This window comes from Henckelia pumila, chromosome 2, assembly GCF_033568475.1.
Source record: "Henckelia pumila isolate YLH828 chromosome 2, ASM3356847v2, whole genome shotgun sequence".
Lineage (NCBI taxonomy): Eukaryota > Viridiplantae > Streptophyta > Magnoliopsida > Lamiales > Gesneriaceae > Henckelia > Henckelia pumila.
Genome location: NC_133121.1, coordinates 30,849,882 through 30,873,990, shown reverse-complemented (window position 1 = coordinate 30,873,990; position 24,109 = coordinate 30,849,882).

Here is a 24,109-nt window from a genome sequence, read left to right as displayed (position 1 = left end):
AATTCAAAATTCACAGGCTGGAATTTTCGTGCAGAGAGGGGAGAAAGGGGGCGGCCACTTTTTAAAAACACAGCTAGGGTTTTTCGAAAATTGTGAGCCTCTGTTGTGTAATTTCTGTACAGCAATAACTTATTTATAATGTGGGCTGCTAACAGCTTAGGGCCCATTAGTCATAAGTTCAAGCCTGACAAGCAAAACCCGCATGTTCAAAAATTAATATAAAATTCATCGTGACTCAGATTGATAAACCAATTTTACCAATGTGCACAGAAACCATTTCTGCATCTTTTAAAGTCAAGATAAATTTTCTGAATCCGAATTCAGTGATTTCCAAAAATGTCCATCCCTATGTCATTTTAGGAAATCTTACTCCCTCTACTCTTAAATAAGAAGTCCCACTTCTTTGTTCATTAAATTTAACTCTTTAAATTTAACTATCTCAACGGGGATTAAAAATCCATTACTTGTGTGACCCTCAATGGTTCAGGGATACAGCTAGCCGTGGGCTCACAACTCCTTATGACTCGGAACAACAATTTCCGACTTGCCCATCGAATCATGGTAAGAGCGCCTAGCAACATCGCCCCATGATTCCCTAGGTATCACTGATAGTGCCTACAAGAACCAATAGGTTTTTGTTAGCGTACAGTACGGTCCCTTCATCCATATATCCCGATCGAATCAACAACCATTGGTAAATCGAGAGTCGTTCGAGATTCGATAACTATGCAATACATCTTGAAGATCAAATAGTGACATCGCATGTGCTACTAGGAAACCAATATAACAATATGAAGAAAGATAAAGTCATTGCCATTAATAAAAGTGTAAATTATATTAAACAAAAGATTGTTTATACATAGAGTCATCAAAGCCCTTAGCCACAAGTTGGCTCACCGGGCACCCACTCTTTCAATCTCCCACTTGCCCTAAAGCCAACTAGTCATACTACATAGACCCATTGCTTCGCGATGTATGGTCCTGGCAAGGGCTTAGTAAGTGGATCAACGATATTGTCTGCAGAGGCCACTCTCTCGACAGTGATGTCTCCTCTTTCCACGATCTCCCGGATGATGTGGTATTTCCTCAGTACGTGTTTGGATCTTTGATGAGACCTTGGTTCCTTTGCCTGACCAACGGCACCCGTGTTGTCACAGTACACCAGGACTGGACCAACAACTTCAGGAATGACGCCCAACTCTTGGACGAAATTCCTTATCCAAACGGCCTCTTTAGCAGCAGCTGATGCCGCAATGTATTCTGCCTCAGTGGTGGAATCCGCTGTGGTGTCCTGCTTGGAACTCTTCCAAGAGACAGCACCGCCATTGAGCATAAACACAAATCCAGAGGTTGACTTTGAGTCATCCACGTCACTTTGGAAGCTAGAGTCGGTATAGCCTTCCAATTTCAGTTCTCTTCCTCCATATACCATGAACATATTCTTAGTCCTTCGTAAGTACTTAAGAATGTCCTTCACGGCTTTTCAATGCATTTGACCGGGATTAGCTTGATATCTGCTCGTGACACTCAGAGCAAATGCTACATCCGGTCTGGTAGATATCATCCCATACATGATACTACCTATGGCTGATGCATATGGTACATGTGTCATTTTCTCTATCTCTTCATCAGTCTTGGGACATATGGACTTGGATAGAGAAACTCCATGACACATAGGTAGATGTCCTCTCTTGGACCCATCCATTGAAAACCTTTTCAATATGGTTTCGATGTAAGTAGCTTGAGTAAGTCCTATCATTCTCTTAGATCTATCTCTATAGATCTGTATCCCTAGAATATAGGATGCCTCACCCAAATCCTTCATCGAGAATCTACCTGATAACCATATCTTTGTTGACTGCAACATCCCTACATCATTCCCAATGAGTAGGATGTCATCAACATAAAGTACTAAGAATGTCACAGCATCCTTAACTACTTTCTTGTACACGCACGGTTCCTCCGGGTTCTTGATGAAACCAAAATCCTTTATTGTTTCATCAAATTTCTGGTTCCAACTTCTTGATGCTTGTTTGAGACCATAGATCGATCTCTGAAGCTTGCATAACTTATGCTCGCTTCCCATGGATGTGTATCCCTCAGGCTGCGTCATATAGATCTCTTCCTTAATATTTCCATTAAGAAATGCAGTCTTCACATCCATTTTCCATATCTCATAGTCATACCAAGCAGCTATGGCAATAAGGATTCTTATGGACTTGAACATTGCAACTGGTGAAAAGGTTTCATCATAGTCAACTCCTTGTCTTTGAGTATAACCTTTCGCCACCAATCGCGCCTTGTAGGTCAATACCTTACCATCAGGCCCAAGCTTTCTCTTGTAGATCCATTTACACCCTATTGGAACAATTCCATCGGGAGGATCTACTAAAGACCAAACTTGGTTTGTATGCATCGAATCTATTTCCGACTGCATAGCTTCAAGCCATAAATTTGAATCCGCATCAGAAATTGCTTCCTTGAAGTTTCTTGGATCACATCCAACGTCGGGTTCATCTTGATCCCCTTCAAGAAGAAGACCATATCGAATAGGAGGTCTAGAAGTCCTCTCGGATCTTCTAAGTATAGGTGTGTCCTCTGAAGATTCTTGAGGTATGGGATCATTATTTTGTATTTCGGGTTCTTCTCGAATTTCTTCGAGTTCCATCATCTCGCCTTTCTTATCCAATAAGAACTCCTTCTCCAAGAAGGTGGCATTCCTTGAAACAAACACTTTTGTTTCATTAGGATGATATAAATAATATCCGATTGAATTCTTCGGATACCCTACAAAATAACATAAGATGGATCGACTATCAAACTTATCTCCCACTGTCTGCTTCACGTAAGCAGGACATCCCCAAATCCTCAAGTACGAATACTTAGGAGCTTTGCCATTCCATAACTCGTATGGTGTTTTACCTACTGCTTTAGTGTGGACGTTGTTCAACAACAATACTGTAAGAGTGGGTGCCCAGTGAGCCAACTGTGTGGCTATGGGCTTTGTTGACTCTTTGTATAAACAATCTTTTGTTTAATATTATTTACACTTTTATGGCAATGACTTTATATTACTTCATATTGTTATATTGTGATATACTATTGTTGTTTTGATAAAGACCTTGAATATACTATAGTGTATGTAAGATGTGGTAGAACATGGAGATGTCTATCATGAAATACGTCTTATAGTCACTGTATATTCTAAAACCGTTCCTAGTCGATTGAGCCGTCCGATAATAAGGATAAGGATCGCTCGAGTTTGAGACTAGCATTTGCGATGCGGAGTACCACGTTTCATTGGTAGGGAACATGGAGATGTTCGAAGCATGCAAATGGATATTCATAGGATGAATAGTCGAACTACCCTATCCGGACTTTCCAAGTGGTTATCACTTATCGAGTGGATAAAGTCCGCGGTTTTGGTTGTACACCATTAGTCCTTACGACTTGAAACATCATGGAGACTCTATATGCTAGTACTGTGCTTTGACTCGTTTACCGACTCTGAGGGGGTCATCAGGTGTCGAGATTGGGTACAGTTACGACACATATAGGAGTCAATGCATTGTTGTCAAGGATTCACCACATACTTGCGAGTGTGGATATCCTATGCGATCTGAGGAGATATTAGTGTGACAAATCTCTGGCCAGAGTACTTGATGTGATTTAAGAAATGGTTTCTTAGTAGCACATGCGATGTCACTAATTTGATCTTCAAGATGTATTGCATAGTTATCGAATCTTGAGCGACTCTCGATATACCAATGGTTGTTGATTCGATCGGGATATTTGGATGAAGGGACCGTACTGTACGTTAACCAAAATCTACTGGTTCTTGTAGGCACTATCAGTGATACCTAGGGAATCATGGGGCGATGTTGCTAGGCGCTTTACCATGATTCGTTGGGCAAGTCGGAAAGTGTTGTTCCGAGTCACAAGGAGTTGTGAGCCCACGGCTAGCTGTATCCCTGAACCATTGAGGGTCACACAGTGTAATGGAGTTTTAATCCCCGTTGAGATAGTTAAATTTAAAGAGTTAAATTTAATGAACTAAGGAGTTGGACTTCTTAAATAAGAGTAAGGGAGTAGGATTTCCTAAAATGACATAGGGATGGACATTTTTGGAAACCACTGAATTCGGATTCAGGAAAATTTATTTTGACTTTAAAACGTGCAGAAATGGTTTCTGTGCACATTGGTGAAATCGTTTCATCAATCGGAGTCACGATGAATTTTATATTAATTTCTGAACGAGCGGGCTTTGCTTGTCGGGCCCCAGCTTATGATTAATGGGCCCTAAGGTGTTAGTGGCCTGCATTATAAATAAGTTATTTCAGTACAGAAATTACACACAACAGGTCATAATTTTGAGAGACAAAATTTCGAAAACCCTAGCCCCTATTTCTCTCAATTCGGCCGATCACCCTCCCACTCTGTCAGAGAAAATTCCGGTCTGTGATTTTGAATCGCAGTAAGGAATAACGAATCAAATTCGTGTATTCTCTTCGCAGAAAACTTCTGATAGATTTTCTAGTGCAATCTATCAGAGGGATTAAACCTCTGTTCGTGGACCTGATTGAAGGCGTTCATCGGTTCCAGGGAGAGACAACAAGAGCAGAATTGTTCTGTTGGTGTCCATTAATCTCGTTGCGAGATTTGAGGTAAAATTTATTTAATTGTTATTTAAATTTTACACACACACGTAATTCAATCGATGAACGGTTGATACCCATACCATGGAAACGTTCCATGAAAAATTTTTAAACTTCCGCTGCACCGGGTATCAATCGTAATTGGTCTGGGAACTCGCCAGTTTTCCAACAGTGGTATCAGAGCCAGGTTGCTCAGATCAATCGATTGAATTAATCAATTGTACAAAATTTTTGAGTCTCGGTTTTTGAAACAAAATAAATATTTTAAATAAAAAAAAAAAAATTTTTCGGGGCAAAACCCGGGCAGCGATTGGATCGCTGCCCGGTGGGGCAGCAATTGTTGCTGCCCCGGGCGGCGCACGGCGCCGCCCAAGGCGGCGACCGTCGCCGCCCAGGGCAGCGCTGTGCGCTGCCCAGCGCAGCGCCGAGCGCCGCGCGGCGCCAGGCGCTGCCCTAAGGGGGCAGCCGGGCTGCCCCCGGCCCGCGCCCCGGTGCGGGCCGGCCCGGGAGTGTCCCGGGCGGCCCGCGGAAAAATTATATTTTTATTAATTTTAATATTTAAAATTTTATTTTTGGTCCGGTCAAAAATTGTTTTTGATTGGTTCACGAGATTTCGGATCGAATTGTTCGAGTCCGTAAATTTTAAAATTGATTTTGGATAAATTTGAATTTTTGGAAAATTTTAATATTTTATCCGTAAATTGAATTTTGAAATCGATTATTTTGGTACAATTGATGATAAGATATGATCTTATGATATATTAGATAAAATATGATTTTATTTGTAAAATTGGATTTTATAGATAAAATATGATTTTATTTGATATGGAGATAAAATATGATTTTATATGTGAAATGTGATTTTATATATAAAATATGATTTTATCTTGTTTAAATTTGAATTGCCACAGCATGTTATCCAATAAATTAATTTTGAATTAAATGTTATTGGATAAGGATGATCGATTGCCATGACCAATTTTGTAGGTGTATGTTAGGAATTTACATTTTGTCTTTATTGTTGTTGGTTTTATTAATGGGCCTGGTTTATGGCCCGATATGAATGTCATATGTAATAAAAGTGGGCTTGGTTTATAGCCCGTTCCCACCCCTAAAAATGTATCCCCTACTTGTCATTGTTATTTATTGTAAATACATTAGATTTAGTGGGAGATCAAGATTTGAAGATGGTGGGCCCAGCAGACAATGAAGACTGAAGAAATGTAAATTGGAAGCATATGTAATAGGATTGCATTTGCATACTGCATATTACCTAGGATTGGACGAAGACCCGTGATTGGCAACCACGGGTCAATTAGAAATGGAATCGATCATCCTATATAATATGTGATATTATGATTGTATGCATGTTTAGACATAAATTGCGTGAATCCGGCAATGCATGCAATAAATTAAATATGATGAGACAAATATTTTTATAAATAAAATCCCTCATTTTAAATATGATTTAAAATTTATATCAAGATAAATAAAGGAAATTTAAATATTGTTTAAATGTTCCTACCTTCCATCAACGGTCAATGTATGTGATGCTACCCGCGGATACGGTCCGGCTCATATTATTGGGGGGGCCCGTCCGTCGGAAAGCTGTACATTGGATCGACAAATGTTGTAAGTTGGGTGGAACTCCCATGGGATCGGCTCATATTATTGGGGGATCCACATGGCGACCGTCCATCACAACTTAATATTGATGGGTCATCTTGACATGTCACTTTAAACGGCGTCATATTATTGGGCCCTTATTGGACATGAGGTAAATACATGGGGGTTGCTTTGGAAGCAATTGGGCTCTACCTTTTGAGAATTATGGTTGGCTGATATTATTCGGGACCATAAGTTTGTCAATTGGACTCCATGTTCTCACTAAGGAAAAAGTTTCCCGTTTTCACTAGAGGGTGGTGAAATCGTTAAAATAGTGGGAGTGAGATTCATAAAATTAAATTCGCCTATTTTATGTCTTAGTAAATTGTTAAACAATCATTGATATATGTCTGTTTTTCCTTTTCAGTATTTCATACAATGAATTCGCGAAATCCTTTATTCTCAATCCTCGAACAAAACAAGCTGACTGGCGCCAACTATACGGAATGGTTCCGGAAGTTGAAGATTGTCTTAACTTCGGAGAAAATGCTCTACGTGTTAGAGAAAGCACCTCCGAAGGAAGCACCAGCTGACATAAGTCCGGAGGAATTGGCCAAACTTGATGCATGGTGTGACCATGACATCAAGACCAAATGCTATATGCAAGCCTCGATGTCTGATGAACTCCAGAGGCGATTTGAGGACACGGTGAATGCTGCTGACATTCACACGCAACTCAAGGAACTTTTTGGGGCTCAGTCGAGGGCTGAAAGGTTCTCTACTGTTAAGGAGTTGATGACGTGCCGCATGCGTGAAGGGACTTCGGTCCGTGATCATGGGGTACGAGTGATTTGGCTCATACAGAAGTTAGCGACCCTTGATTTGGTGTTGGAGCATGAACTCAATGTGGACTTGCTGCTTCTATCTCTTCCTTCTTCATTTGATGGATTCGTGATAAATTTTAATATGAACAAGATAGAGGCCACCCTTGAAGAGATGGTCAATATGCTCGTTACATATGAATCCACACTTAAGAAGGATAAGCCAGCTTTCTTGGTGGGCTCCTCATCTTCTGCTAAGAAGGGGCCAAGTATGAAGGGCAAGAAACGTTCTGCCCCACCCAAGAAAGTGGAACCCGAGAAGAAGCAAAAGACAAAGGCTTCAAACGATGGAAAATCCAAGGATGTTTGCCATTACTGCAAGAAGCCGGGTCATTGGAAGCGCAACTGCAAGGAGTATCTTGAGCAGTTGGGAACTGCAAAGGGTATGTTCTATATCGAAATAAACATGTCACTTAATACAACTTCTTGGGTATTGGATACCGGATGTGGATCTCACATTTGCAATGATTTGCAGGTGATGACAAGAAGTCGCAGGCTTAGAATGGGTGAGACCCAGCTGAGGCTCGGGAATGGTTCCAGAGTTGAAGCTACGGCCATTGGAGATGTTTGTTTGATTTTTCATAATGGTTTTAAATTATTGTTGAGAGATGTTTTATTTGTGCCAGATTTAATTAAAAACATTATTTCTATTTCTATGCTTGATAGAGATGGTTATTCTTGTAATTTTGTGAATGGGATTTGCAGTATTTACAAGAATGAATGTTTAATTGGAAATGGACAACTTGAAAACGATCTATATAATTTAAAACTAAAAGACGTTCCAGTGAATTGTATTGACAAACCGGCGACAACAAACAAAAGAAAAATCGATAGTCAAAACCCGGCAAACCTTTGGCACGCTAGACTAGGTCATATTTCCTCAAGGAGGATGAACAAGCTAGTGGGAGAGGGCATGTTTGATATGTCTGATATTAACTCTCTACCTACTTGTGAATCCTGCCTAAAAGGGAAAATGACTAAATCTCCTTTTAAGGGGAAGCCTGAGCGTAGTCAAAATCTGTTGGATTTGATCCATACAGATGTTTGTGGTCCATTTAGAGTAGGGACTCAACATGGCCACACCTACTTCATTACCTTTACTGATGATTATTCAAGGTATGGGTATTTATATTTAATGAAATATAAGTCTGAAGCATTTGAAAAGTTCAAAGAATTCAAGGCTGAAGTAGAAAACAAGCTAGGTAAAAGTATTAAAGCACTTCGATCGGATCGAGGTGGAGAATACTTGAGTACCGAGTTTTTGGACTATCTGAAAGAGAATGGGATTCTCTCTCAGTGGACTCCTCCTATGACACCACAGCTTAATGGTGTATCGGAGCGTCGTAATCGAACTTTGTTGGACATGGTTCGATCTATGATGAGCTTCACTGAGCTTCCACCTTCGTTTTGGGGCTATGCGCTTGAAACGGCGGTATTGTTGTTGAACAACGTCCACACTAAAGCAGTGGACAAAACACCATACGAGTTATGGAATGGCAAAGCTCCTAAGTATTCGTACTTGAGGATTTGGGGATGTCCTGCTTACGTGAAGCGGACAGTGGGAGATAAGTTGGATAGTCGATCCAGCTTGTGTTATTTTGTGGGGTATCCGAAGAATTCAATCGGATATTATTTCTATTATCCTGCTGAAACAAAGGTGTTTGTTTCTAGGAATGCCACCTTCTTGGAGAAGGAATTCTTATTGGATAAGAAAGGCGAGATGATGGAACTCGAAGAAGTTCGAGAAGAACCCGAAATACAAAATAACGATCCCACACCTCAGGAACCATTGCTGGACACGCCTGCACCTAGAAGATCCGAGAGGACTTCTAGACCTCCAGTTCGATATGGTCTTCTTCTTGAAGAGGGTCAAGATGAACCCGACATTGGATGTGATCCAAGAAGCTTCAAGGAAGCAATTTCTGATGCGGATTCGAATTTATGGCTTGAAGCTATGCAATCAGAATTGGATTCGATGCATACTAACCAAGTCTGGTCTTTAGTGGATCCTCCCGATGGAATTGTTCCAATAGGGTGTAAATGGATCTACAAAAGAAAGCTTGGGCCTGATGGTAAGGTATTGACCTACAAGGCGCGATTGGTGGCTAAAGGTTATACTCAAAGGCAAGGAGTTGACTATGACGAAACCTTTTCACCAGTTGCAATGTTCAAGTCCATAAGAATCCTTATTGCCATAGCTGCATGGTATGACTATGAGATATGGCAAATGGATGTGAAGACTGCTTTTCTTAATGGAGACATTAAGGAAGAAATCTATATGAAGCAGCCTGAGGGGTACACATCCATGGGAAGCGAGCATAAGGTATGCAAGCTTCAGAGATCAATTTATGGTCTAAAACAAGCATCAAGAAGTTGGAACCAGAAATTTGATGAAACAATAAAAGATTTTGGTTTCATCAAGAACCCGGAGGAACCTTGCGTGTACAAGAAAGTAGTTAAGGATGCGGTGACATTCTTAGTACTTTATGTTGATGACATCCTACTCATTGGGAATGATGTAGGGATGTTGCAGTCAACAAAGATATGGTTATCAGGTAGATTTTCGATGAAGGATTTGGGTGAGGCATCCTACATTCTTGGGATACAGATCTATAGGGATAGATCTAAGAGAATGATAGGACTCACTCAATCAACCTACATCGATACCATATTGAAACGGTTTTCAATGGATGGGTCCAAGAGAGGACATCTACCCATGTGTCATGGAGTTTCTCTATCCAAGTCTATGTGTCCCAAGACTGATGCAGAGATAGAGAATATGACACATGTACCATATGCGTCAGCTATAGGTAGTATCATGTATGGGATGATATCTACCAGACCGGATGTAGCATTTGCTCTGAGTGTCACGAGCAGATATCAGTCTAATCCTGGTCAGATGCATTGGAAAGTCGTGAAGGACATTCTTAAGTACTTGCGAAGGACTAAGAATATGTTCATGGTTTATGGAGGACGAGAACTCAAACTGGAAGGCTATACCGACTCTAGCTTCCAAAGTGATGTGGATGACTCGAAGTCAACCTCTGGATTTGTGTTCATGCTCAATGGCGGTGCTGTCTCTTGGAAGAGTTCCAAGCAGGACACCACAGCGGATTCCACCACTGAGGCTGAATACATTGCAGCATCAGCTGCTGCTAAAGAGGCCGTTTGGATGAGGAATTTCGTCCAAGAGTTGGGCGTCATTCCTGAATTTGTTGGTCCAGTCCCGGTGTACTGCGACAACACGGGTGCCGTTGCTCAAGCAAAGGAACCAAGGTCTCATCAAAGATCCAAACACGTACTGAGGAAATACCACATAATCCGGGAGATTGTGGAAAGAGGAGACATCAGTGTCGAACGAGTGGCCTCTGCAGACAATATCGCTGATCCACTTACTAAGCCTTTGCCAGGACCATTGTTTGACAAACATCGCGAAGCAATGGGTCTACGTAGTATGACTAGTTGGCTATAGGGCAAGTGGGAGATTGTAAGAGTGGGTGCCCAGTGAGCCAACTGTGTGGCTATGGGCTTTGTTGACTCTTTGTATAAACAATCTTTTGTTTAATATTATTTACACTTTTATGGCAATGACTTTATATTACTTCATATTGTTATATTGTGATATACTATTGTTGTTTTGATAAAGACCTTGAATATACTATAGTGTATGTAAGATGTGGTAGAACATGGAGATGTCTATCATGAAATACGTCTTATAGTCACTGTATATTCTAAAACCGTTCCTAGTCGATTGAGCCGTCCGATAATAAGGATAAGGATCGCTCGAGTTTGAGACTAGCATTTGCGATGCGGAGTACCACGTTTCATTGGTAGGGAACATGGAGATGTTCGAAGCATGCAAATGGATATTCATAGGATGAATAGTCGAACTACCCTATCCGGACTTTCCAAGTGGTTATCACTTATCGAGTGGATAAAGTCCGCGGTTTTGGTTGTACACCATTAGTCCTTACGACTTGAAACATCATGGAGACTCTATATGCTAGTACTGTGCTTTGACTCGTTTACCGACTCTGAGGGGGTCATCAGGTGTCGAGATTGGGTACAGTTACGACACATATAGGAGTCAATGCATTGTTGTCAAGGATTCACCACATACTTGCGAGTGTGGATATCCTATGCGATCTGAGGAGATATTAGTGTGACAAATCTCTGGCCAGAGTACTTGATGTGATTTAAGAAATGGTTTCTTAGTAGCACATGCGATGTCACTAATTTGATCTTCAAGATGTATTGCATAGTTATCGAATCTTGAGCGACTCTCGATATACCAATGGTTGTTGATTCGATCGGGATATTTGGATGAAGGGACCGTACTGTACGTTAACCAAAATCTACTGGTTCTTGTAGGCACTATCAGTGATACCTAGGGAATCATGGGGCGATGTTGCTAGGCGCTTTACCATGATTCGTTGGGCAAGTCGGAAAGTGTTGTTCCGAGTCACAAGGAGTTGTGAGCCCACGGCTAGCTGTATCCCTGAACCATTGAGGGTCACACAGTGTAATGGAGTTTTAATCCCCGTTGAGATAGTTAAATTTAAAGAGTTAAATTTAATGAACTAAGGAGTTGGACTTCTTAAATAAGAGTAAGGGAGTAGGATTTCCTAAAATGACATAGGGATGGACATTTTTGGAAACCACTGAATTCGGATTCAGGAAAATTTATTTTGACTTTAAAACGTGCAGAAATGGTTTCTGTGCACATTGGTGAAATCGTTTCATCAATCGGAGTCACGATGAATTTTATATTAATTTCTGAACGAGCGGGCTTTGCTTGTCGGGCCCCAGCTTATGATTAATGGGCCCTAAGGTGTTAGTGGCCTGCATTATAAATAAGTTATTTCAGTACAGAAATTACACACAACAGGTCATAATTTTGAGAGACAAAATTTCGAAAACCCTAGCCCCTATTTCTCTCAATTCGGCCGATCACCCTCCCACTCTGTCAGAGAAAATTCCGGTCTGTGATTTTGAATCGCAGTAAGGAATAACGAATCAAATTTGTGTATTCTCTTCGCAGAAAACTTCTGATAGATTTTCTAGTGCAATCTATCAGAGGGATTAAACCTCTGTTCGTGGACCTGATTGAAGGCGTTCATCGGTTCCAGGGAGAGACAACAAGAGCAGAATTGTTCTGTTGGTGTCCATTAATCTCGTTGCGAGATTTGAGGTAAAATTTATTTAATTGTTATTTAAATTTTACACACACACGTAATTCAATCGATGAACGGTTGATACCCATACCATGGAAACGTTCCATGAAAAATTTTTAAACTTCCGCTGCACCGGGTATCAATCGTAATTGGTCTGGGAACTCGCCAGTTTTCCAACAAATACCGCCGTTTCAAGCGCGTAGCCCCAAAACGAAGGTGGAAGCTCAGTGAAGCTCATCATGGATCGAACCATGTCCAACAAAGTTCGATTACGACGCTCCGATACACCATTCAGCTGAGGTGTCATAGGAGGAGTCCACTGAGAGAGAATCCCATTCTCTTTCAGATAGTCCAAAAACTCGGTACTTAAGTATTCTCCACCTCGATCCGATCGAAGTGCTTTAATACTTTTACCTAGCTTGTTTTCTACTTCAGCCTTGAATTCTTTGAGCTTTTCAAATTCTTCAGACTTATATTTCATTAAATATAAATACCCATATCTTGAATAATCATCAGTAAAGGTAATGAAGTAGGTGTGGCCAAATTGAGTACCAATTCTAAATGGACCACACACATCTGTATGGATCAAACCCAACAGATTTTGACTACGCTCAGGTTTCCCTTTAAAAGGAGATTTAGTCATTTTTCCTTTCAGGCAGGACTCACAAGTAGGTAGAGAGTTAATATCAGACATATCAAACATGCCCTCTCCCAATAGCTTGTTCATCCTCCTTGAGGAAATATGACCTAGCCTAGCATGCCAAAGGTTTGCCGGGTTTTGACTATCGATTTTCCTTTTGTTTGTTGTTACCGGTTTATCAACATAATTTATTGGAACGTCTTTTAATTTTAAGTTATATAGATCGTTTTCAAGTTGTCTATTTCCAATCAAACATTCATTCTTGTAAATATTGCAAATCCCATTCACAAAATTGCAAGAATAACCATCACTATCAAGCATAGAAACAGAAATAATGTTTTTAATCAAATCTGGAACAAATAAAACATCTCTCAAAAGTAACTTAAAATCGTTATACAAAATTAAATAAACGTCTCCCACAGCTTTGGCTTCAACTCTAGAACCATTTCCGAGCCTCAGCTGGGTCTCACCCATTCTAAGCTTGCGACTTCTTGTCATCACCTGCAAATCATTGCAAATGTGAGATCCACATCCGGTATCCAATACCCAAGAAGTAGTATTAAGTGAAAAATTTATTTCAATATAGAACATACCCTTCGCAGTTCGCAACTGCTCTAGATATTCCTTGCAGTTACGTTTCCAATGACCGGTTTTCTTGCAGTGATAGCAAATATCCTTGGACTTTTCCATGTTTGAAGCCTTTGTCTTGTTCTTCTTCTCGGGTCCGATTTTCTTGGGTGGGGCAGAACGTTTCTTACCCTTTGTACTTGGCCCCTTCTTAGCAGAGGAAGAGGAGCCCACCAAGAGAACCGGTTTATCCTTCTTTAAAGTGGCTTCATATGTTACAAGCATATTGACCATCTCTTCAAGGGAGACCTCTATCTTGTTCATATTGAAATTCACCACAAAACCATCAAATGATGAAGGAAGAGAGAGAAGTAATAAGTCCACGTTGAGTTCATGCTCCAACACCAAATCAAGCGTTACCAACTTCTGAATGAGCCAAATCACTCGTACCCCATGATCACGAACCGAAGTCCCTTCACGCATGCGACACGTCATTAGCTCTTTTACAGTAGCGAACCTTTCAGCTCTCGATTGAGCCCCAAAAAGTTCCTTGAGTTGTACGTGAATGTCAGCAGCATTCACGATGTCCTCAAATCGCCTCTGGAGTTCATCAGACATCGAGGCTTGCATATAGCATTTGGCCTTGATATCATGGTCCCACCATGTATCAAGTTTGGCCAACTCTTCCAGACTTATGTCAGCTGGTGCTTCCTTCGGAGGAGATTTTTCTAACACGTAGAGCATCTTCTCCGAGGTCAAGACAATCTTCAACTTACGGAACCATTCCGTATAGTTTGCGCCAGTCAGTTTATTTTGTTCGAGAATAGAGAATAGTGGATTGCGCGAATTCATCTTTATGAAATACTGAAAAGAAACAGACAATTATCAGTGATTGTTTAATTAATTTACTAAGACATAAAATAGACGAAATTTATTTTTTGAATCTCACTCCCACTATTTTAACGATTTCACTACCCTCTAATAAAAACGGGAAACTGTTTTCCTTAGTGGGAACATGGAGTCCAATTGACAAACTATGGTCCCGAATAATATCAGCCAACCATAATTTTCAAAAGGTAGAGCCCAATTGCTTCCAAAGCAACCTCCACGTTTTTACCTCATGTCCAATAAGGGCCCAATAATATGACGCCGTTTATTGTGACATGTCAAGATGACCCATCAATATTAAGTTGTGATGGACGGTCGCCATGTGGATCCCCCAATAATATGAGCCGATCCCATGGGAGTTCCACCCAACTTACAACATTTGTCGATCCAATGTACAGTTTTCCGACGAACGGGCCCCCCCAATAATATGAGCCGGACCGTATCCGCGGGTAGCATCTCATACATTGATCGTTGATGGAAGGTAGGAACATTTAAACAATATTTAAATTTCCTTTATTTATCTTAATATCAATTTTAAATCATATTTAAAATGAGGGATTTTAATTTTGAAAATTTGTCTCATCATTTATAATTTGTATGCTTGCGGGATTCATACAATTTAGTCTTAAACATGCATACAACGATAATATCATATATTATATTTTAGGATGATCGATTCCATTACTAATCGACCCGTGGTTGCCAATCACGAGTCTAAGTCCAATCCTAGGTAATATGCAGGTATGCAATGCAATCCTATTACATTGAGCTTCCAATTTACATTTCTTCAGTCTTTATTGTCTGCTGGGCCCACCTCCGTCTTCAAATCTTCATCTCCCACTAAGTCTAATGTATTTACAATAAATAACTATGAAAAGTAGGGGATACATTTTAAGGGGTGGAAACGGGCCATAAACCAGGCCCACTTTTATTACATATGACAATTCATATTGGGCCATAAACCAGACCCATTAATAAATCCAACAACAATAAAAACAAATGTAAATTCCTAACATACACCTACAAAATTGGTCATGACAATCGATCATCCTTATCCAATAATATTTAATTCAAAATTAATTTATTGGATAACATGCAATGGCAATTTCAATTAAAAGGATAAAATCATATTCCATATATAAAATCTTTATTTTACATACAAAACATATTTTATCTTTTTATAAAATAAAATCATATTTTACATATAAAATCCAATTTTATACATAAAATCATATTTTACTCAATATTTCCATAAGATCATATCTTATCATCAATTGTACCAAAAATAATTAATTTCATAAAATCTGATTTAACGGATAAAATCTTTAAATTTTCCAAAAATTCAAATTTATCCAAAAATCAATTTTAAAATTTTCGGACTCGAACAATTCGATCCGACGCCTCGTGGACCAATCAAAAATTTTTTCGATCGGACCAAAAATAGAATTTTAACATATTAAAATTTTAATTAAAAAATAAAAATTAATTTTCCCGGGCCGCCCGGGACGATCCCGGGCAGCCCGCGCCCCAAAAGGGGCTCGGGCCTGGCAGCGCCGTGCGCTGCCCTGGGCAGCGACCATCGCTGCCCGTGTTTTGCCCGAAAAAAAAAATTTTATTTTAAAAAATTTATTTTGTTTCAAAAACCAAGGCTTAAAAATATTTGTACAATCGATTAATTTAATCGCTTGATCTGAGCAACCTGGCTCTGATACCACTGTTGGAAAACGGTGATCAGATCAATCAGAATTGATACCCGGTGCAGCGGAAGTTTAAAAATTTTTATATGGAACGATTCCATATCATGGGTATCAAAACTTTACGATTAAATTGTGTGTGTAAAAATTAAATAACAATTATAAATTTTTACCTCCAATCTCGAAACGAGATTATGGACACCAACAGATTACTCTGCTCTTGTTGTATATCCCAGGAACTGATGGACAAACAATTCTTCAATCAGGTCCACGAACGGAAATTTAATCCCTCTGATAGATTGCACTAGAAAATCCATCAGAAGTTTCTACGAAGAGAATTAACGAATTTGATCCGTGAAACCAGACTGCAAATTCAAAATTCACAGGCTGGAATTTTCGTGCAGAGAGGGGAGAAAGGGGGCAGCCACTTTTTAAAAACACAGCTAGGGTTTTTCGAAAATTGTGAGCCTCTGTTGTGTAATTTCTGTACTGCAATAACTTATTTATAATGTGGGCTGCTAACAGCTTAGGGCCCATTAGTCATAAGTTCAAGCCTGACAAGCAAATCCCGCATGTTCAGAAATTAATATAAAATTCATCGTGACTCAGATTGATAAACCAATTTTACCAATGTGCACAGAAACCATTTCTGCATCTTTTAAAGTCAAGATAAATTTTCTGAATCCGAATTCAGTGATTTCCAAAAATGCCCATCCCTATGTCATTTTAGGAAATCTTACTCCCTCTACTCTTAAATAAGAAGTCCCACTTCTTTGTTCATTAAATTTAACTCTTTAAATTTAACTATCTCAACGGGGATTAAAAATCCATTACTTGTGTGACCCTCAATGGTTCAGGGATACAGCTAGCCGTGGGCTCACAACTCCTTGTGACTCGGAACAACAATTTCCGACTTGCCCATCGAATCATGGTAAGAGCGCCTAGCAACATCGCCCCATGATTCCCTAGGTATCACTGATAGTGCCTGCAAGAACCAATAGATTTTGGTTAGCGTACAGTACGGTCCCTTCATCCATATATCCCGATCGAATCAACAACCATTGGTAAATCGAGAGTCGTTCGAGATTCGATAACTATGCAATACATCTTGAAGATCAAATAGTGACATCGCATGTGCTACTAAGAAACCATTTCTTAAAACACATCATGTACTCTGGCCAGAGATTCGTCACACTAATATCTCCTCAGATTGCATAGGATATCCACACTCGCAAGTATGTGGTGAATCCTTGACAACAAAGCATCGACTCCTATATGTGTCGTAACTGTACCCAATCCCGACACCAGATGACCCCAATAGAGTTGGTAAACGAGTCAAAGCACAGTACTAGCATATAGAGTCTCAATGATGTTTCAAGTAGTAAGGACTAATGGTGTACAACCAAAACCGCGGACTTCATCCACTCGATAAGTGATAACCACTTGGAAAGTCCGGATAGGGTAGTTTGATCATTCATTGTATGAATATCCATTTGCATGCTTTGAACATCTCTATGTTCCATACCAATGAAACGTGGTACTCGGCATCGCAAATGCTAGTCTCAATCTCGAGCGATCCTTATCCTTATTAACGAACGGCTCAATCGACTAGGAACTGTTTAGAATATACAGTGACTATAAGATGTGTTTCATGATAGTCATCCCCATGTACTACCACATCTTACATACACTATAGTATATTCAAGGTCTTTATCAAAACAACAATAGTATATCACAATATAACAATATGAAGAAAGATAAAGTCATTGCCATTAATAAAAGTGTAAATTATATTAAACAAAAGATTGTTTATACATAGAGTCGTCAAAGCCCTTAGCCACAAGTTGGCTCACCGGGCACCCACTCTTTCATATAAATCTGACAATCAATAAAATAAAATCAACTCTGAAAAATCCCAAACAAACATCCAAGTTTTCTACATAAATTTGTTCGGCCCAATCACGCCGCCTTGGTTGAAAATAAACTACTCAATAATTAAAAAAAATAATTCAAAAATAAAAATAAAAAGAAGAAAAGAAAAGATAAATCTTCTCTCCCAAGCCTGTAGCCGCTTCCTCTGTGTTGTGCGCGTTCTGGAACTTCGGAACCCTAAAAAATATGTTGTATCTTCTATTTATAGTGTCCGGAACCCATACCAATTAATTTCCTTTCAAAACAAGGATTTTTCGGAACGACACCAAAACACGCGCGCATACACGAAATAGGTCTCGCGCGTGCATAGCACATAAAAACAGAGGTCTGGAACTCCGACTCGCACGCGCGCGAGCTTGATTCTCACGCGCGCGCAGTACAAAAATTCTGCTGCGAGCGACGATTTGCAAAAATTCATATCTCGAGATCTAGCCGTCGGATCAAGTTGAAATTTGGACAGCAGCTTCAAAACATCTTGAAATTTAATCTGAACATTAGAGATTGGATTTGGATTTCTGTAAAATTAAATTTGAGTTTTCGAACAAAGCCGTTCCGCAATTCATACTTCAAAAATACATTTTCCTACAAAATCAACCCGAGGAGTGAAATACACACACATGCACTAAAACACATGAAAACTGATAGTTGTGTTTTTGTTGCATTTGTTAGTATCATTTTAGTGTCGTTTAGCATGCATTTATATGTTTTATTTTAGCATTTTGTTAATTTTGCATTTTCAGTGTTTGCATGATGGGATTCTTGTTTTTATGGTTAGGTCGCTTATTTTGCGGACTAAGAAGGAACCCCGGAGGAACGGAAGTTTGAAGCAAAAGAAAAGGGCCGGGAATTTTCTGGGAAGCATCTCTCGCTCGATCTGCAGAAGTATGCGGATCGAGCGAGCGCACACATTATGAAGACAGTAGGATGATGAAGTTGGTCTCGCTCGATCCGCAGGAGTTTACCGATCGAGCGAGACCTTTTTTCCGCAAGACAGTAGCATCTGCATATTTCTCTCGCTCGATCCGCAGAATGTTGCAGATCGAGCGAGAGCCGTGTTTTGGAAAATTTTTTTTATTTTTTGCAACTTTGTTAATTTAGTTCCTAGCCTTTATTAGACTTTTATTCTGTTTTTATTAACTTTTATCAGATGTTTTTTGAGAGGATTGGAGGCTAGGGTTGGTTCTTGTAGATTAATTCCTAAGTTTTCTTCTTTTCTTTGAATTTTTATGAATTTTATTATGAATTGTGTTGGCTAGTTTTTAATACTTGGTTAAGGAAGACGAAGCCCTTGATTAATTTATTCGTGAGATTTTTGTTTTACAGAGTTTGATTATTGTTGAGTATCAAGTATTATTCTGATTTATTTCATGATTGTATGTTTGATTATTAGATTGATCACCTGATAATTCTTATATATAATCTAATGCTAAATTGGAGTTTGAATCCGTAATTGTTCGAATTATCTGATTTGCGAAGCAACTACAATTAATAATCGTCCGCTTGTGAGATTAGGAATTGTAGGGATAATAATTGACTAGGCTAAATTCATCCGCTTGTGTATGAGTTGTCTAGATTTATCAGTTTTACTAGTTTGCATGCTATCGTGAGTTTAAATCTAATCGCTTGTATTGGGTTGATTCATTGATAAGGGTTATCTTAGAACGCTTGTGTCTAGTTAACTAAGATTAAGGTAAAACAGGAATTTAATTTCCAATGATGAATATTCAACGTGATTAAAGATTTTTAGATAATCGATGATAGAACGAATGAAATCAAGGGTGTAGTTGACCGAAACCAAGTCTCGTCTCTTATTGAATTTCTTCAATCTTTATTTAATTTTGCATGCTAGTGAATTTTAGTTGCTTAAATTTCTTAGTAGTTAATCCAAACTTGAAAACCCCTCTATTTTATTTATTTAGAACACTTTTAAATTTACCCTTCCTCGTGGGAACGATCCCTACTCACACTATTACATTTTTAGTGATTATCTGATTGAGTTGGGTAATTTGGGCGTACACGATAAGCGCGACCAAATTTTGGCGCCGTTGCCGGGGAACGGTGTTAATTTATTGTGTTCTTTTTCTTTTTGTTTTTATTTGCATTAAGCTCACTCTCTTGTCTTTTCTTTGTCACTAGTTCTCGCTAGTTCATGCTTTCAGGTGATTTTACTGAGGAAGACTTTCTCTACAATCCTGAAATTGAAAGAACCTTGCATAGACGAAGGAGAGAACTTCGTAGGCAACAACAAGAAGCCGCTGCTCGAGCTGCTTTTCCTGAAGAAGAAGAGATGGCTGATAATGCGAACCTGAGCCTCAGACAATTGGGCACTCCAGATTTGAATCAACAACCCTTATGCATTACTTTTCCCCCATTAGAAAATAATGCTACATTCGAATTAAAATCTGGATTAATTCACTTGTTGCCTTCTTTCCATGGTCTTGCAGGTGAAGATCCTCATAAGCATCTGATGGAGTTCCATGTAGTGTGCATTAGCATGAAGCCACTGTTGGATAACTGGCGGTCAGATCAATCACAATTGATACCCGGTGCAGCGGAAGTTTAAAATTTTTATCATGGAACAATTCCATGGTGTGGGTATCAATCATTCAACGATTAAATTATTGTGTGTGTAAAATTCAAATAACAATTAATTAAATTTTACCTTCAATCTCGAATCGAGATTAATGGACACCACACAGATTTCTCTGCGCTTCTTGTATCTCCCAGGAACTGATGAACTCCTTCAATCAGGTCCACGAATGGGGTTTAAATCCCTCTGATAGATTGCACTAGAAAATCTATCAGAAGTTTTTCTGCGAAGAGATTAAACGAATCTGATTCGTTATTCCTGACTGCAATTCAAAAATCACAGACCGGAATTTTCTCTGACAGAGTTAAAGGGGGGCGGCCGAAAACTTGAGAGGAGGCTAGGGTTTATTTTCGAAAATCCTGTCTCTCAATAATGACCTGTTGTGTGTAATTTCTGTACTGCAATAACTTATTTATAATGCAGGCCACTAACACCTTAGGGCCCATTAGTCATAAGCTAGGGCCCGACAAGCAAAGCCCGCACGTTCAGAAATTAATATAAAATTCATCGTGACTCCGATCGATGAACCAATTTCACCAATGTGCACAGAAACCATTTCTGCACATTTTAAAGTCAAAATAAATTTTCCTGAATCCGAATTCAGTGGTTTCCAAAAATGTCCATCCCTATGTCATTTTAGGAAATCCTACTCCCTAACTCTTATTTAAGAAGTCCAACTCCTTAGTTCATTAAATTTAACTCTTTAAATTTAACTATCTCAACGGGGATTAAAACTCCATTACACTGTGTGACCCTCAATGGTTCAGGGATACAGCTAGCCGTGGGCTCACAACTCCTTGTGACTCGGAACAACACTTTCCGACTTGCCCAACGAATCAAGGTAAAGCGCCTAGCAACATCGCCCCATGATTCCCTAGGTATCACTGATAGTGCCTACAAGAACCAGTAGATTTTGGTTAGCGTACAGTACGGTCCCTTCATCCATATATCCCGATCGAATCAACAACCATTGGTATATCGAGAGTCGCTCAAGATTCGATAACTATGCAATACATCTTGAAGATCAAATTAGTGACATCGCATGTGCTACTAAGAAACCATTTCTTAAATCACATCAAGTACTCTGGCCAGAGATTTGTCACACTAATATCTCCTCAGATCGCATAGGATATCCACACTCGTAAGTATGTGGTGAATCCTTGACAACAATGCATTGACTCCTATATGTGTCGTAACTGTACCCAATCTCGACACCTGATGACCCCCTCAGAGTCGGTAAACGAGTCAAAGCACAGTACTAGCATATAGAGTCTCCATGATGTTTCAAGTCGTAAGGACTAATGGTGTACAACCAAAACCGCGGACTTTATCCACTCGATAAGTGATAACCACTTGGAAAGTCCGGATAGGGTAGTTCGATTATTCATCCTATGAATATCCATTTGCATGCTTCGAACATCTCCATGTTCCCTACCAATGAAACGTGGTACTCCGCATCGCAAATGCTAGTCTCAAACTCGAGCGATCCTTATCCTTATTATCGGACGGCTCAATCGACTAGGAACAGTTTTAGAATATACAGTGACTATAAGATGTATTTCATGATAGACATCCCCATGTTCTACCACATCTTACATACACTATGGTATATTCAAGGTCTTTATCAAAACAACAATAGTATATCACAATATAACAATATGAAGTAATATAAAGTCATTGCCATTAATAAAAGTGTAAATAATATTAAACAAAAGATTGTTTATACAAAGAGTCATCAAAGCCCATAGCCACACAGTTGGCTCACTGGGCACCCACTCTTACAATCTCCCACTTGCCCTATAGCCAACTAGTCATACTACGTAGACCCATTGCTTCGCGATGTTTGTCAAACAATGGTCCTGGCAAGGGCTTAGTAAGCGGATCAGCGATATTGTCTGCAGAGGCCACTCGTTCGACAATGATGTCTCCTCTTTCCACAATCTCCCGGATTATGTGGTATTTCCTCAGTACGTGTTTGGATCTTTGATGAGACCTTGGTTCCTTTGCTTGAGCAACGGCACCCGTGTTGTCACAGTACACCGGGACTGGACCAACAAATTCAGGAATAACGCCCAACTCTTGGACGAACTTCCTCATCCAAACGGCCTCTTTAGCAGCAGCTGATGCTGCAATGTATTCAGCCTCAGTGGTGGAATCCGCTGTGGTGTCCTGCTTGGAACTCTTCCAAGAGACAGCACCGCCATTGAGCATGAACACAAATCCAGAGGTTGACTTCGAGTCATCCACATCACTTTGGAAGCTAGAGTCGGTATAGCCTTCCAATTTGAGATCTCGTCCTCCATACACCATGAACATATTCTTAGTCCTTCGCAAGTACTTAAGAATGTCCTTCACGGCTTTCCAATGCATTTGACCAGGATTAGACTGATATCTGCTCGTGACACTCAGAGCAAATGCTACATCCGGTCTGGTAGATATCATCCCATACATGATACTACCTATAGCTGACGCATATGGTACATGTGTCATATTCTCTATCTCTGCATCAGTCTTGGGACACATAGACTTGGATAGAGAAACTCCATGACACATGGGTAGATGTCCTCTTTTGGACCCATCCATTGAAAACCGTTTCAATATGGTATCGATGTAGGTTGATTGAGTGAGTCCTATCATTCTCTTAGACCTATCTCTATAGATCTGTATCCCAAGAATGTAGGATGCCTCTCCCAAATCCTTCATCGAAAATCTACCTGATAACCATATCTTTGTTGACTGCAACATCCCTACATCATTCCCAATGAGTAGGATGTCATCAACATAAAGTACTAAGAATGTCACCGCATCCTTAACTACTTTCTTGTACACGCAAGGTTCCTCCGGGTTCTTGATGAAACCAAAATCTTTTATTGTTTCATCAAATTTCTGGTTCCAACTTCTTGATGCTTGTTTTAGACCATAAATTGATCTCTGAAGCTTGCATACCTTATGCTTGCTTCCCATGGATGTGTACCCCTCAGGCTGCTTCATATAGATTTCCTCCTTAATGTCTCCATTAAGAAAAGCAGTCTTCACATCCATTTGCCATATCTCATAGTCATACCATGCAGCTATGGCAATTAGGATTCTTATGGACTTGAACATTGCAACTGGTGAAAAGGTTTTGTCATAGTCAACTCCTTGCCTTTGAGTATAACCTTTAGCCACCAATCGCGCCTTGTAGGTCAATACCTTACCATCAGGCCCAAGCTTTCTTTTGTAGATCCATTTGCACCCTATCGGAACAATTCCATCGGGAGGATCTACTAAAGACCAAACTTGGTTTGTATGCATCGAATCCAATTCTGACTGCATAGCTTCAAGCCATAAATTCGAATCCGCATCAGAAATTGCTTCCTTGAAGTTTCTTGGATCACATCCAATGTCGGGTTCATCTTGATCCCCTTCAAGAAGAAGACCATATCGAACTGGAGGTCTAGAAGTCCTTTCGGATCTTCTAGGTGCAGGCGTGTCCAGCAATGG